Source organism: Osmerus eperlanus, unplaced genomic scaffold, assembly GCF_963692335.1.
Source record: "Osmerus eperlanus unplaced genomic scaffold, fOsmEpe2.1 SCAFFOLD_512, whole genome shotgun sequence".
NCBI classification, from domain to species: domain Eukaryota; kingdom Metazoa; phylum Chordata; class Actinopteri; order Osmeriformes; family Osmeridae; genus Osmerus; species Osmerus eperlanus.
Genome location: NW_026911932.1, coordinates 1 through 12,600, shown reverse-complemented (window position 1 = coordinate 12,600; position 12,600 = coordinate 1). Strand labels below are relative to the sequence as shown.

The 12,600-nt window shown below is 52.5% G+C and overlaps 1 long non-coding RNA gene across 3 annotated transcripts; it reads left to right on the top strand.

Moving 5' to 3' along the window:
* The first annotated feature begins 844 nt into the window (after positions 1–844).
* On the top strand, positions 845–11,418 carry LOC134016785 (uncharacterized). Of its 3 annotated transcripts, none has more exons than XR_009929639.1 (5): positions 845–970; positions 3,937–3,999; positions 5,381–5,529; positions 9,142–9,247; positions 11,298–11,418. It is a non-coding gene; the product is annotated as an uncharacterized LOC134016785 (long non-coding RNA). The 3 variants fall into 3 exon arrangements; XR_009929637.1 differs by lacking the exon at positions 845–970 and adding an exon at positions 3,114–3,194; XR_009929638.1 differs by lacking the exon at positions 845–970 and adding an exon at positions 3,271–3,520.
* Positions 11,419–12,600: the final 1,182 nt, after the last annotated feature.

Sequence of the window (12,600 nt, the reverse complement as noted above, 5' to 3'; positions counted from 1 at the left end):
TCTCTCTCCCCCAGGTGCACAACTGCTTTGTAGCTGTCAGGAAAATAGAGGAAGGGGGGGGGAGGGGCGGTGTGGGGGGGGGAGAGGAGCTTGGGGAAAAAAACCCCACCTCTCACATCAGAGGCAAATCTAGATGCCTCATCCCTAGCTCTGGTCCTTTGTAGTGCAATGAGTGAGGAGGGGGGGAAGGAGGAAGAGAGGGGGGCAGCGTACCTGAAGCAGGATGCTACAGCTCTAGACTCCAAGCCTCTGTTGTTTGTACTTTCATCTGCTGCTGTTTGTATCCCCCACCCCACCCCACCCACCTCCCTCTCCAATCAACACACACACACACACTTTTCCGCAGCAGTGTACAGATGAGGAGTAGCCACTTGCTCAGTATTGCTTTAGCGCGCATGTCACTCAGTTCTACACACACACACACACACACACACACACGTAACCCGCGGTTACACACACCCATCCACACACGCACGTTATGCAGGTGTGCCCCACCTGCCTTTCAGACAGGATTAAGGCGCGTCACCGTTTTCCCCCCCACACACACCCCATCTCCTGCAGGGCTCAGTCCTGGCCTTTGAAGATGGCTGAATTGGTAATAGGTTTATCCCCCCCCACATCAAATTGTATATGCTGTTAGTGTTAACTGAGATGCTGACCTCCTCCTTTTTACAGAGCTGCTTTGATTGAAGGGAGTGGTGGTGAGGAGGATGAGAGAGGGGAGGTGGGAGAGGGAGGGAGGGGGGGGAGGAGAGGGAGGGAGAGGGGGGAGGAGCGGGAGGGAGACGTGAGGGGGTTCCTGATGCATACCAGAGCAGAAAAGAAGGCTTCAAGGGCAAAAAGATCTAATTGGAGTCCATGTGGTCTGTGCATGTCAAGTGTTCTTACCCAGTCAGTGTGGGTGTGCTAGTGGATATTATTGCTCTGTTTTACAGAGTAGTTTGGCGAGAGCTGGAGTGGTATTGGTGTGGTAAGACACAGTTTGTGGCTATCGTGTGTGTCTGTGGACCAGACAATCCCAAAACAGATTCTGCCGGGATTATGGGCTAATCTGACAACCAGACAACAGCATCTACTAACATTGTTACACAAATAAAACGTTTTAATTAGGTTCAGTCGTCAGTTTAGGAAAATAGGGCTGTTGTTGCCATATGTAACAGTTCAAGAAAGTAAACTTCATTTTAAGTGTTGGTCTATAGTATTTAGTGGCCTAGCTAGCCACGATATTTAACATTCTAATATGTCGCAGACATCGGCGACCGCGTCTTTGATAGAGCGACGAACGCAATGTATTAACTATCTGATTTGCCTACGATTTCGGGCTTTTGTCGGCGATCTCCACAAAACTGTAGGCGAGCGAAAATCGGTTTTAAAATTATGTTGTGTGAACTCGGCACAACCAACCAGCCAAACATCTGCTAGCTAGCCAGCCAGTCCTCTCTGACGCAGGCATTCCTGTCCTCCCAGTAGGTCTGAAAACAAACGCAGAGCGCTAGGTGGAGCGGAGGCTAACAGTGCGTTCACACTGCAGCGGAGCGGGCGGCGCGTGGCGTCGGCTTCCAATTCATTTTCAATGAAACCAGGCGTTGACGCTCGCGTAGGGCATTGTGGGAAGGCGAGCGGAGCGGAGCGTTGCAAGTTGGATTTTCTCAACTTTATGTAAATGAGGAGCGTGAAAACGCTAGCGTTGGCCAATCGGATTGGTTTCTTGTTTCTTGTAACGTAGCAACTGTTCGTCATGGTAAACATTTCTAGGTTTGACAATTTCAAGATGGAGGAGAAACTTTTCGTATGTGTCTGCACACCCAGTTCTGTTCAGAACAAAGTTACTAATGTGACGAGCCTGAATTTAAAGATTACATTAAACTAATAATGCATGGTGCATGGTTGCCGATGTCGTCATTGTTCCTAGTGTGTTTTTATAGCCTACTTTTAAATGTAGTCGTCACATTACGTGACTGTTCTGTGCCACTGCTAGCTCGCTAGCCCAGCCTACAAACGACTGGTTGAGTGACCGGTGGCGTAACATGTATTCTACTGTAATCTTGCACTAGTAAAATCTTGCACTTACATAAATGTTGTGTAAAAGTGGTATTTTGATCGATATTGTGAGTACATTAACCCAAATCTGCACGCTTGGCCATGACTACAACAGTGACCTTAGAGAACTACAACTCTGTATTAACTTGTCTAACACGCCCCCGAGCGTGGTGTACTGTGGGAAGGCAAGCGATGCAGAGCGTTAAAAAACGCTGCAGTGTGAACGCACTGTAACGCTAGTAACAGCAGCTCCTTGTGTGTTTGCTGCTCCTGTGTGTCTTTTTCGACAGTTCAACACTAGGCTACTGTACCTGGACGTTTTCCAATGAGTGGCGAGTCCCTGTCTGTTTACATGAGCCTCGATATCCGTTTCATAACAGTAGCGAACGAGTGGATCTTTTCTCGAACGGATCCCCTGACAAGCTTGATTTTTTGGGTGACAAGTTTCGATTGTTTGAGTAGAAGCCATGAATCATAGCTTGTCCTGACAGACTACCTTCACGGTGGGCGCAAGTATTCCCATGGTAACACAATTAAGAGAAAAACAATGGCGTTAGCTTGAAGTGATGCATGCTGGGAAAGGTGTTCACCTATCTGGAGTGCATCGGTTCCTGGGCTGTGTCTACTACTGCGCACTTGTGCACTTCGAGCACTGACTTTCAGTGCATAAGGCGCTTACACTGACAGAACCAGCAGAATTCAGTGCACTGAAAGTACCCGGATGACGCACTGCAAACGGTCAAAAAATGCAGTGTACAACGATGGACACTACTCGACCTAAACGGGCGCCATATTGGCTACGTAGCGGAAGAGGAGGAGCCCTTTCGGCAGCTTTTCATTTCATTTCTAAAATAATGGCGGACGAAATGACTCGAGCAGATTCGCCTTAGATTCGCGGGTGTCACAATCAGATTTGCGTCCGTCACTTCCCGCCAAGTGGTTAACTTAAGTGTTCCAGTTGAGACAGCACTACTCAGCGACGGAGTGCACTACAGATGTAAGTGCTATTGCAGTGTACTTGGTAAAGTGCGCGGTAGTAGACACAGCCATGGTGTTTGGCAGCGGGGTAACACTTAGTCGTGGAACTAGGCAGAACCGGGCCTTGTGTGCAGTGGGAACTCTTACTGTGAAACACCTGCAGCTGAACACGCTAAGTAAACATTTGTGAAACTTTTTTTTCTTTTTCTCCCGGCCGTGTTGGTACTTAGCACTGAACGTTGGACCAAATGTTTAGGTGGACTGTGTGTGTGTACGCGTGCTTGGTACCTAGGAGACCAGCTGCCTAAAGTTATCTTTGTGGGTGTGTTTGTGACGGTGTGTTTTCATTCTGTCAGTCAGCATGTGCAGGTGTTAACAGGTTTTCCGAGGCTTGTAGGAGGAGGTGGGGTTGTGTCAGTCGATGTTCAGGTCACCTGAGGTCTCCTGGTTCCCTACCCTCTTCCCCAGAGCATAACACCAGCTTATTTTACTTCATTCCAGGGTGTGTGAAGTACCAACCGACGATAATGTGTCTGTATATTGTTTTCTACGGCGGTTGTAGTACACTGATGAAGAGAAATGTTTTTTAAAATACTGCAGGACTATGTTGCTGTCAGTGTGTCCTGACTTTCTGTTTCCACTCAGTACATTGCTATGGAAACCACCGTGGAATTTGTGTTTTGGTTTCCAGTCATGTCTAGGTCTTTTAATCCCTGCCATGACCATGTCACAAACAAGGGTCCCCATACACCCTACAGACCTAAACAATTATAATAATAGGCCTACATATATATATATACACACACACACACACAGCATATATTCCCCTAAGGGAAATTAGGCCTTGAGTCTAGAGTGTTTTTAATGATACTTGTAGAAAGCTTTTGTCTTGATGATGATGATCTTGTGTGTGTGCAGAGGATCTTCAGCTCGTTTGTGTACACGGAGAAGACTTCAAACGGAGAGACGGAGGTTCAGCAGGTGAGTTGCCGCCGCTGCCTGTCACCTGCCTTACACCCCCCGCGTGTGTGTGTGTGTGAACATGTGCTGTGTTTTAGTCTGTGTGGAAACACTTTCCCTCTCTTACACACACACACACACACACACACACACACACACCAGCCGCCATCAGAGGCAAGGGGGGGTTATTAAAATTCTAGCTGCCGTCTCACCGGCTTTGAAGTTGCCTGTCCCCTCACCCCCGTCCCTCCCTCCTCCCCCCCCTCCCCCCAGAGCATCATCGTGTCAGGGCTCTGCCTCGTAGACCCGGTGATGCTGAAATAACAACAGCAGCTTCACGTCCACCCCAGCGGTACAGGTGACCGCTCTTCAAATGAGTGATTCCAGCTGAACGTGTCCCAGTGAGCTCAGGCATGCACTTCAGTTTGAGTTTGTTTTTTTGTTTAAGTGTGTGGCACGCTACTGGCAGCATTTCTTTTGAGGAAACGCCAGTTTTCGATGATTAGAAAACAATTATCATACTAATAAGATATTAGTAGCATCCTGTCTTGTTTTTGATTTTAGACCATGCTTTGTCACATAAACACCATATCTCTTCCTGGTTGAAACATGAAAAGGCCTCGTCATCACTGCTCTGGTTCCCCATGATGCAGTTCTGGTAGGATCAGTTAGAAAGTGGTGATCCAAGCAGTCATTATTCAGTGATTATGGGATGGATTGGTGTCCCCTGCACCTGTGCCAGTCCGCCTGGCGCATGTTCCTTACGTTCCGGAAGCCAGACAGTGGCACGCCGATGGCATGGCATGTGTGACTGGGCAGAGCAGTATTATGGCTATTACCGCAACCAATTAGCAGTGAGTCCACCGTTGAGGAGGGGGAAAGGGATTGGCCCCCCTTCACTGTAGTCTCCTGGCCCCCCTCACCCCCCTCACCCCCTCAAGCCAGAAGAGGAGCACAGACAGAGGGACACCTGTCACTCACTAATGACATGGGACTGTCACCCCCCCCTCTTTCTCTTCTCCCCAAAACAGACGGAAGGAAGAGGTCTTAGTGTTGAGATACTGTTACTGAATACTATTGTTTACATTTTATATATATATTTATATATTTTTTTTTATATATATATATATTTTTTTCAACCTTTCAAACTTTGTCCTCTTTTTTTTTTTTTTACTTTCAACCTTTCAGAATAAAATGCAAAAACTTTTTTCCCCACATAGTGAAGAGAGGGGCGAGGAGAACTGAGACGCCTAAAACAGAAGAGTTGTTTTATTTGTCAGGTGCATCGCAAGCTCCACGATTCCATGTTCCTCCCAGTAGCTCTTGATCCAGGGCCACCTCAGGTTTGTTAAGTCAACAATGTTGTCCTGACCTGTGTGTGTGTTTGTGTGTGTGTGTGTAGCTGGCGAAGAAGATCCGGGAGAAGTTTAACCGCTACTTGGACGTAGCGAACAGGAACAAGCAGGTGGTGGAGGCTTCCTATACAGCCCACCTCACCTCCCCCATCACCGCCATCCAGGACTGCTGCACCATCCCTCCCTCCATGATGGAGTAAGTAACACACACACAGAACATTCAGCAGGTCTCCAGAAGCAGGCTATGCCCCCCCCTGTGTTTGAACATGGGATCACCCAGACCCCCCTGTGTTTGAACATGGGATCATCCATCCTCCCTGAGCAGGTGTCACCATGTGTGCTCACGCAATTGTTCCCAAACGAGGGCAACACCGCACTCATGTGTGCGCCAACTATTATTATGCGTAGTGCATGCATACAAACATACATACGTACAAATATCCAGGCAGGCAGACAAGTGTGGTTGTGGATAAGGGAATTGTGTGAAGGAAGCACGATGAGCCTGAGTGAACCAGAGAGACAGCTCTGCCCGGGGGCTGCTCATCCAGCCCCTCCACCCCTCCCCCTGCCTCCATCCCCCAGCCTCCCTCCCCCAGCCTCCCTCCCCCAGCCTCCATCCCCCAGCCTCCCTCCCCCAGCCTCCCTGCCCCAGCCTCCCTCCCCCAGCCTCCCTCCCCCAGCCCCCCTCCCCCAGCCTCCCTCCCCCAGCCCCCCTGCCCCAGCCTCCCTCCCCCAGCCTCCCTCCCCCAGCCTCCCTCCCCCAGCCTCCCTCCCCCAGCCCCCCTCCCCCAGCCTCCCTCCCCCAGCCCCCCTCCCCCAGCCCCCCTGCCCCAGCCTCCCTCCCCCAGCCCCCCTGCCCCAGCCTCCCTCCCCCAGCCTCCATCCCCCAGCCCCCCTCCCCCAGCCCCCCTCCCCCAGCCCCCCTCCCCCAGCCCCCCTCCCCCAGCCCCCCTCCCCCAGCCTCCCTCCCCCAGCCCCCCTCCCCCAGCCTCCCTCCCCCAGCCCCCCTCCCCCAGCCTCCCTCCCCCAGCCTCCCTGCCCCAGCCTCCCTCCCCCAGCCTCCATCCCCCAGCCTCCCTCCCCCAGCCTCCCTCCCCCAGCCCCCCTGGTGATTTGAGGTAAACACACCTCTAACAGGAGGGCCCCAGCCTGGAGATAGAGAACTTCTTTCAACCTCCTAATCTCCCACTGCAGTAGCAGCTGCCTCCATACCTCTATTCCTTCCTCTTTCTATTTTTCACTCAGTCACACTCTCCCTCCCCTCTTTGCCTCTATCTTTTTGGCCCTAAACTAATGTTGTTTTGATGCCTCTCTCTCTCCCCCCCCCTCCTCTCCCTCGCTCTCTCCCCCCCCCCCTCTCTCTCTCTCTCTCCCCCCCTCTCTCCCTCGCTCTCTCCCCCCCCCCCCCTCCTCTCTCTCTCTCTCTCTCTCTCTCTCTCTCTCTCTCTCTCTCTCTCTCTCTCTCTCTCTCTCTCTCTCTCTCTCTCTCTGTAGTTTGCCTCAGTCTGTCCACCAGCCACCTGTACACACCACACACACACACACACTCACACTCCCACGCCCCTCTCTCCCAGCTCCAGTCTCCCCCAGTGAAACCCACCTCCCGGTCTGGATCGGGGTTGAAAGGCTAACGGCTAACTGCTCCCCAAACCTTCAGACCTCCAGAAAGAGGCTGTTGTTCAGACCAGGCCTCCCCAGGTCAGGGTGTCCTTCTGTGGGGCTTCAGTCTCAGCCAGCTGCCCTGCCCCCGCCTGCTCCCTGGGTCTCACGCAGGGGATCAGGTGACTCGCAGGGTATCCATGTCGACGGGCCCCACGCCGGCGGGGTGTCAGTTAGCTGTCTACGGGGGAATGCTTTCATCAGTGTTCCGTCTGGGGCGCAGGGTTCACCTGCAAATAGAACACCGTGAACCTGGTTTTGTGGTCTCCTAAGACGGATCAGGGGTCGTACGTACAGGGAGCGTGCCTGCTAATGCTGTTTCAGAGGGGCGGCCCTAGGCTGAGAGTTACTGGCCTTCTCCACATGGGAACTGCTAGCTCCAGACAGACAAACAAACATAAGGAACAAGTGTCAATCTTGTTCAAGCGAACACACCAGGATTTATTTTGGGGTGCTTGGGGAGAGCATCTTGGTCGAGGACACTCCTGTCTGACGTTCCAGTATTGGGGTGGGGGGGGGGTGATGTCCTTGTGATTGTCCCTATCTGTGTGGGATGGGGGCCGGGCTGGTGGCCCCTGGTGGCCCTGGAGGCCCCATCTGAGCTTAAGGGAGTCTGCTGATGGTCTGCCTGCTTAGTCAGTGAGCTGATGAAGCCTGAAGACAAGCACGAGGTGAAAGAGAGGGGGGTGGATTTGGGGTGGTGGGGGGGGGGGCAGGGAAGAATTGGTGGAGTTATGAGAGGAGGGCTTAACTGACCTTTTAAGCCTGGCTGATCCTGGTGGATAAGAGTCCAGTCTCTCTCCCTGCCTCTCTCTCTTTTCCTTTCTCCCTCCCCCCCTTCTCATTTGCTCTCTCCCTCCCTCATCCTCTCATCATCCTTCTCTCTCTCTCTCTGTTCTTTGCAAGGAGCACTCTCCTGTGGGATGAATATGGAGATAAAGCACATGAACCATGTTATATTATTGAGTGTATGCAGGGATCTGGTCTGAGGAAAATGTGAGTCTGAGAGGAGTGGACACGCACACGCACCCACACGCTCATTTACATGTTGAATCCGGATCTTTCTGTTTTGTCTGTTTATCTTTCTCCCTCTCGCTCTCCTTTCTTGCACGTATGTAGTCTCGCTCGCTCGCTCTCTCTCCTCTCTCTCCCTCTCTCTCCCTCTCTCTCCCTCTCTCATATGCTGTTTCTCTCCATCTCTCTTCCTCCATCGCTCTTTCCTTTTCTCTCTCTCGTTCCTCTCCTGGTTTTGATGTCGAATTCAAAGCGCTTGCAATGCATTTTTTATCTGGCACCATTTTCGAGAGCCCCACATGCACCGCGTGTTGAAGGAGATTATAATGACTGTAGCCTGATGGGAATTTAATGTGTGAAGTTCAAAGCAGGTTGCACATCAGAGCAGCTGTCAGTCAAACACACAAGCTCTCTCTCTGTCTGTCTCTCTGTCTCTCTCTCTCTGCCTGTCTCTCTTTGTCTGTCTCTCTCTATAGCTTTGTCCTTGTGGGAGGGGTGGGGGGTTAGACCGTGTGGTGGGGGAGGGGGGGGGTGGTCAGGTTGTCCAGAGTCCCCCCCCTCACCCCTGCACCCTCCATCAGCGGTTCCAGAGCTGCTTGGGACACAATGTCACTGTAGTGCAGCATGGTCACAATTCTCCATCTGGTGTCAGGGTGACACACACACACACACACACACACACACACATACACACATACACACACTGATCGTTAAAACATTGCAACAGTTTGCAGAGATGGCTACCCAGGCCAAAACTGGTCTCTCCCTGATGTATGTAGTACTGCTTCTCTCTGTGTCTCTCTCTCTGTCTCCCTCTCCTTCTCTCTCTGTCTCTCTCTCTGTCTCTCTCTGTCTCTCTCTCTTTGTCTCTCTCTCTGTCTCTCTCTCTCCGTCTCTGTCCGTCTCTGTCTGTCTCTATCTGTCTCTCTCCCCCCCCCCCCCCCCCCCGTCCTTCTCTCTGATGTGAGATGTCGTATTGGAGGTACAAATGGCAGATGCTCTGACCCAGCTACAGAAACCTGACTTCCTGTGCTGTGAAGTCCTCCAGAGGACCCGGGCCTCCATCTTCATTCCATCTTGGTTTCCTCCACTTGCTGGATAACACTTGTCAATGTGTGTGTGTGTGTGTGTTCAGGTTCGACGGTAACTTCAACACCAACGTGTCTAAGACCATCTGCTGTGACAGGCTGTCTCCCACTGTCAGCAGCCGTGCCTTCACCCAGGAAGAGACCTCAACTCAGGTACACACACACACACACTAACAACCCAGGAAGAGACCTCAACTCAGGTACACACACACACACACACACTCACAACCCAGGAAGAGACCTCAACTCAGGTACACACACACACACACACACACTCACAACCCAGGAAGAGACCTCAACTCAGGTACACACACACACTCACACAACCCAGGAAGAGACCTCAACTCAGGTACACACACACACACACAACCCAGGAAGAGACCTCAACTCAGATACACTCACACACACGCATAGACTCACAAGCACTCTCACACACAAACACTCCATACCTACCTCAGGTTTCATGCCACTGTCAGCACAGGAGCTGACATTCACAGACAATTGCCATGGCAACCCAGTTCAAATATCCCTATTAAATGTTCAAAGGAAAAAAGGCCTTTGAACAGGGATGGAAATGTGGAAGTGTGTCTGTCCTAGACATTAGCCCCCCCCCCCTTTCCACCCTTTTCTTGTCTGTCTCAATTTCTCTGTTTTGATTAATATTGAATTTGTATGTTTTTTTTCCCCTGACCCATTTGGTTCGAGGCGCTCCGAGTTTGAACGCAGTTTTACTTCTTTTCTTCTCCCTTGATCTCTGCTCTGTGTGTTCATTCAGGAAGTGTAAGTTTTGATCCGGCGCTCAGAGGACTTTGTCGAGCCTGCCATGTTCTCGCCAACCTTGCTGCCGCTTAGAACTGACGTCACACAGTTTTACCTCAGAAAAACAGACATAGCCAAAGACCAGCCGAGTCTGAAGGCTGTAAACAGCGTGTGTTTTATTAGCGCTGCAGCAAATCATTTGCGATGTCAGGTCGTTTAACGGTTGCATTACGGGAGAAATGAGGTCATCTTTCGCTGCGTGCCACAGCCAGGCAAAGTCCGTTTCCTGCGCTACCTGACGGCTTGTGTTCATCGAGCAGAACCTCGCCATCGCAACGCCCTTCCCATGACTGAAACTGAAGTAGCAGAACCCAGACACACACACACACACACACCCACCCACACACACACACACACCTCCGTCCACATTCCGCAGCTCTCCGTGGCAGATTAGGCCCGTTCATCTTGGTCTGGTGGCTGGCTCTCCCTCCTCCTGCCTCTGTGAGGGTTGAATTACCCCCCCCCCGCCCCTGTCGCTCTGACCCCCCCACGCCCCCCCACATCAGTCAGGGCCCAGTCTAAACACGGGGGGGGGGAGAGAGGGGGGAACGGGTGTAGGAGGGGGTGGGTGTGTTCAGAGAGATGTAATTGGAAGGAGTCACCAGGTTAGGAGTGGGCGGGGCCAGAGGAGATGCATCGAGGGATAGAGGTCATACACTTTTCTTGTCATCGCTAAACTTCTTCTCCTTCTTCGTTCTGTCATTCCTCTCCACCCTTGTTCTCCCCTCTTATTCTTTTTTGCTTCCCTCCTTTTATCTCTTTGACCCCTCTCCATGCCCCCCCCCCTCTCCCTGACTAGTTACCATGGAGCCACATAACTTCAGGCACTTACCCTGTGTGTGTGTGTGTGTGTGTGTGTGTGTGTGTGATCTCCCTGCCCAGTGACACATTAACCACTTGGGGAAAGTGTTTTCTGTGTAGAGGGGGGAGGGGGGGGGGACCTGCGCCCCTCGGCCCGTCCGAGCGGCTCCGGTGTCTTCTAAACACTGATGAGAGTTTAAGCGCTGCGGTGCGGCAGACGTACACACTCTCCTCTCAGCCGGCAGCAGGCCAGACAGCTTCTGTTTACACAGCCTCCGGAGATGGATGGAGGCTCCTCGCCGTGACGTAAGGGAGGCTAGCGTGGCACCGCGCGACAGCAACTACGCCTCAGCATTAGCCTAAGCCCTAGCATGCCTCAGCTCAATGAGAGTTAGCGATAGCCTAGCGATAGGCTAGCGATAGCCTAGCGATAGGCTAGCGATAGCCTAGCGATAGGCTAGCGATAGGCTAGCATAGCTGTGGTGCACCATGGCTAGCGATAGCCTAACAAGCTAACCGTAGCCTAGTGTTAGCTTTTATCCTGCCTCAACTCAAAACGACTGATCTCTCTTTCCTCCACCAGTGCTGGCGGACAACCTGAAGTCCAACCCTGGTATCAAGTGGCAGTACTTCAGCTCAGAGGAGGGCATCTTCACCGTGTTCCCTGCCCACAAGTTCCACTGCAAGGGCAACTACGAGCACCGCAGCAGGTAGACACACCACACCTGGCACACACACACACCCCGAACGGCACTGACATGGTCCATCTGTCCCTTTGCTGGGAATCAAACACCAACAGCCACTGTAATTACTCGGCCATTTGCAAAACAGCTTCCTTTCTTAGGCGGACAGAAAAGAACCATGTGAACCCATACCCCTCCCCCCTCTCCCTCCCTCTCTCTCCCTTCTCCTCCCCCTCTCCCCCCTCCTCCCCTCTCCCTTCTCCTCCTCCTCCTCCCCCCCTCCTCCCTCCTCTTTCCCTTCTCCTCCCCCCTCTCCCCTCCTCCTCCTCCTCTCTTCCCTCCCCCCTCCTCCTCCCCCTCTGTCACCCTGACCACTCACGTCCTTGGCAGGAATGTTCCCTGGTCTACTAAAGCCCACTGGAATCTCTCACCCACTGTTGTGGTCGCAGGGGGATTTGTTCTCTCTCTTTGTCTCTCTCTTTCTCTCCTTGCCTGGTTTTCTCCCTCGCTTTTTTCCCCACCTCTCTCTCTCTCTCTCTCTCTCTCTCTCTCTCTCTCTCTCATCTCTCTCTCTCTCTCTCTCTCTCCCTCTCTCTCTTCTCTCTCTCTGTCTCTGTCTCTGTCTCTGTCTCTGTCTCTGTCTCTCTCTCTCTCTCTCCTCTCTCTCTCTCTCTCTGTGTCTCTGTCTGTCTCTGTGTCTCTCTGTGTCTCTGTCTGTCTCTCTGTGTCTCTTTTGTGTCTGTGTTAAATGCAGTTCACTACACAGACAAATGCAGACTTCCTGTGTTCAGGGCTCTACAAACACGACACGTTCTCCCCCAGCATGCCTACCAGCCCCCCCAGCCCCCCCATGAACACACCTAGACAACACAGAGGTCCACCTAGACCAGCACCTCAGACCAGACCAGTTCAGTGTGACGTGGCCCTGCTGTGGCGACAAAGCCCAGGGGGAGTAGTCTCGTCTGGAAGGGCAGGGCCCAGCGACACCAAGCCTCCCAGCAGGAACAGAGCCGGGAAGGGGATCTCTTGTGAAAACATTCGGGGGTGAGGGGGTCCGGGGACTGGGAGGGGCCAGAGAGGGCCTGGGGCCACCTAGAAAGGGGGGGGGGGGGGGCAGGGTGGATAGGCTTACCCGCCCCAGGAACACACAGGCCCAGACCCTTGTGTCAATGAGCTGGTTTTAACTGCCAGGATATTGTTTTT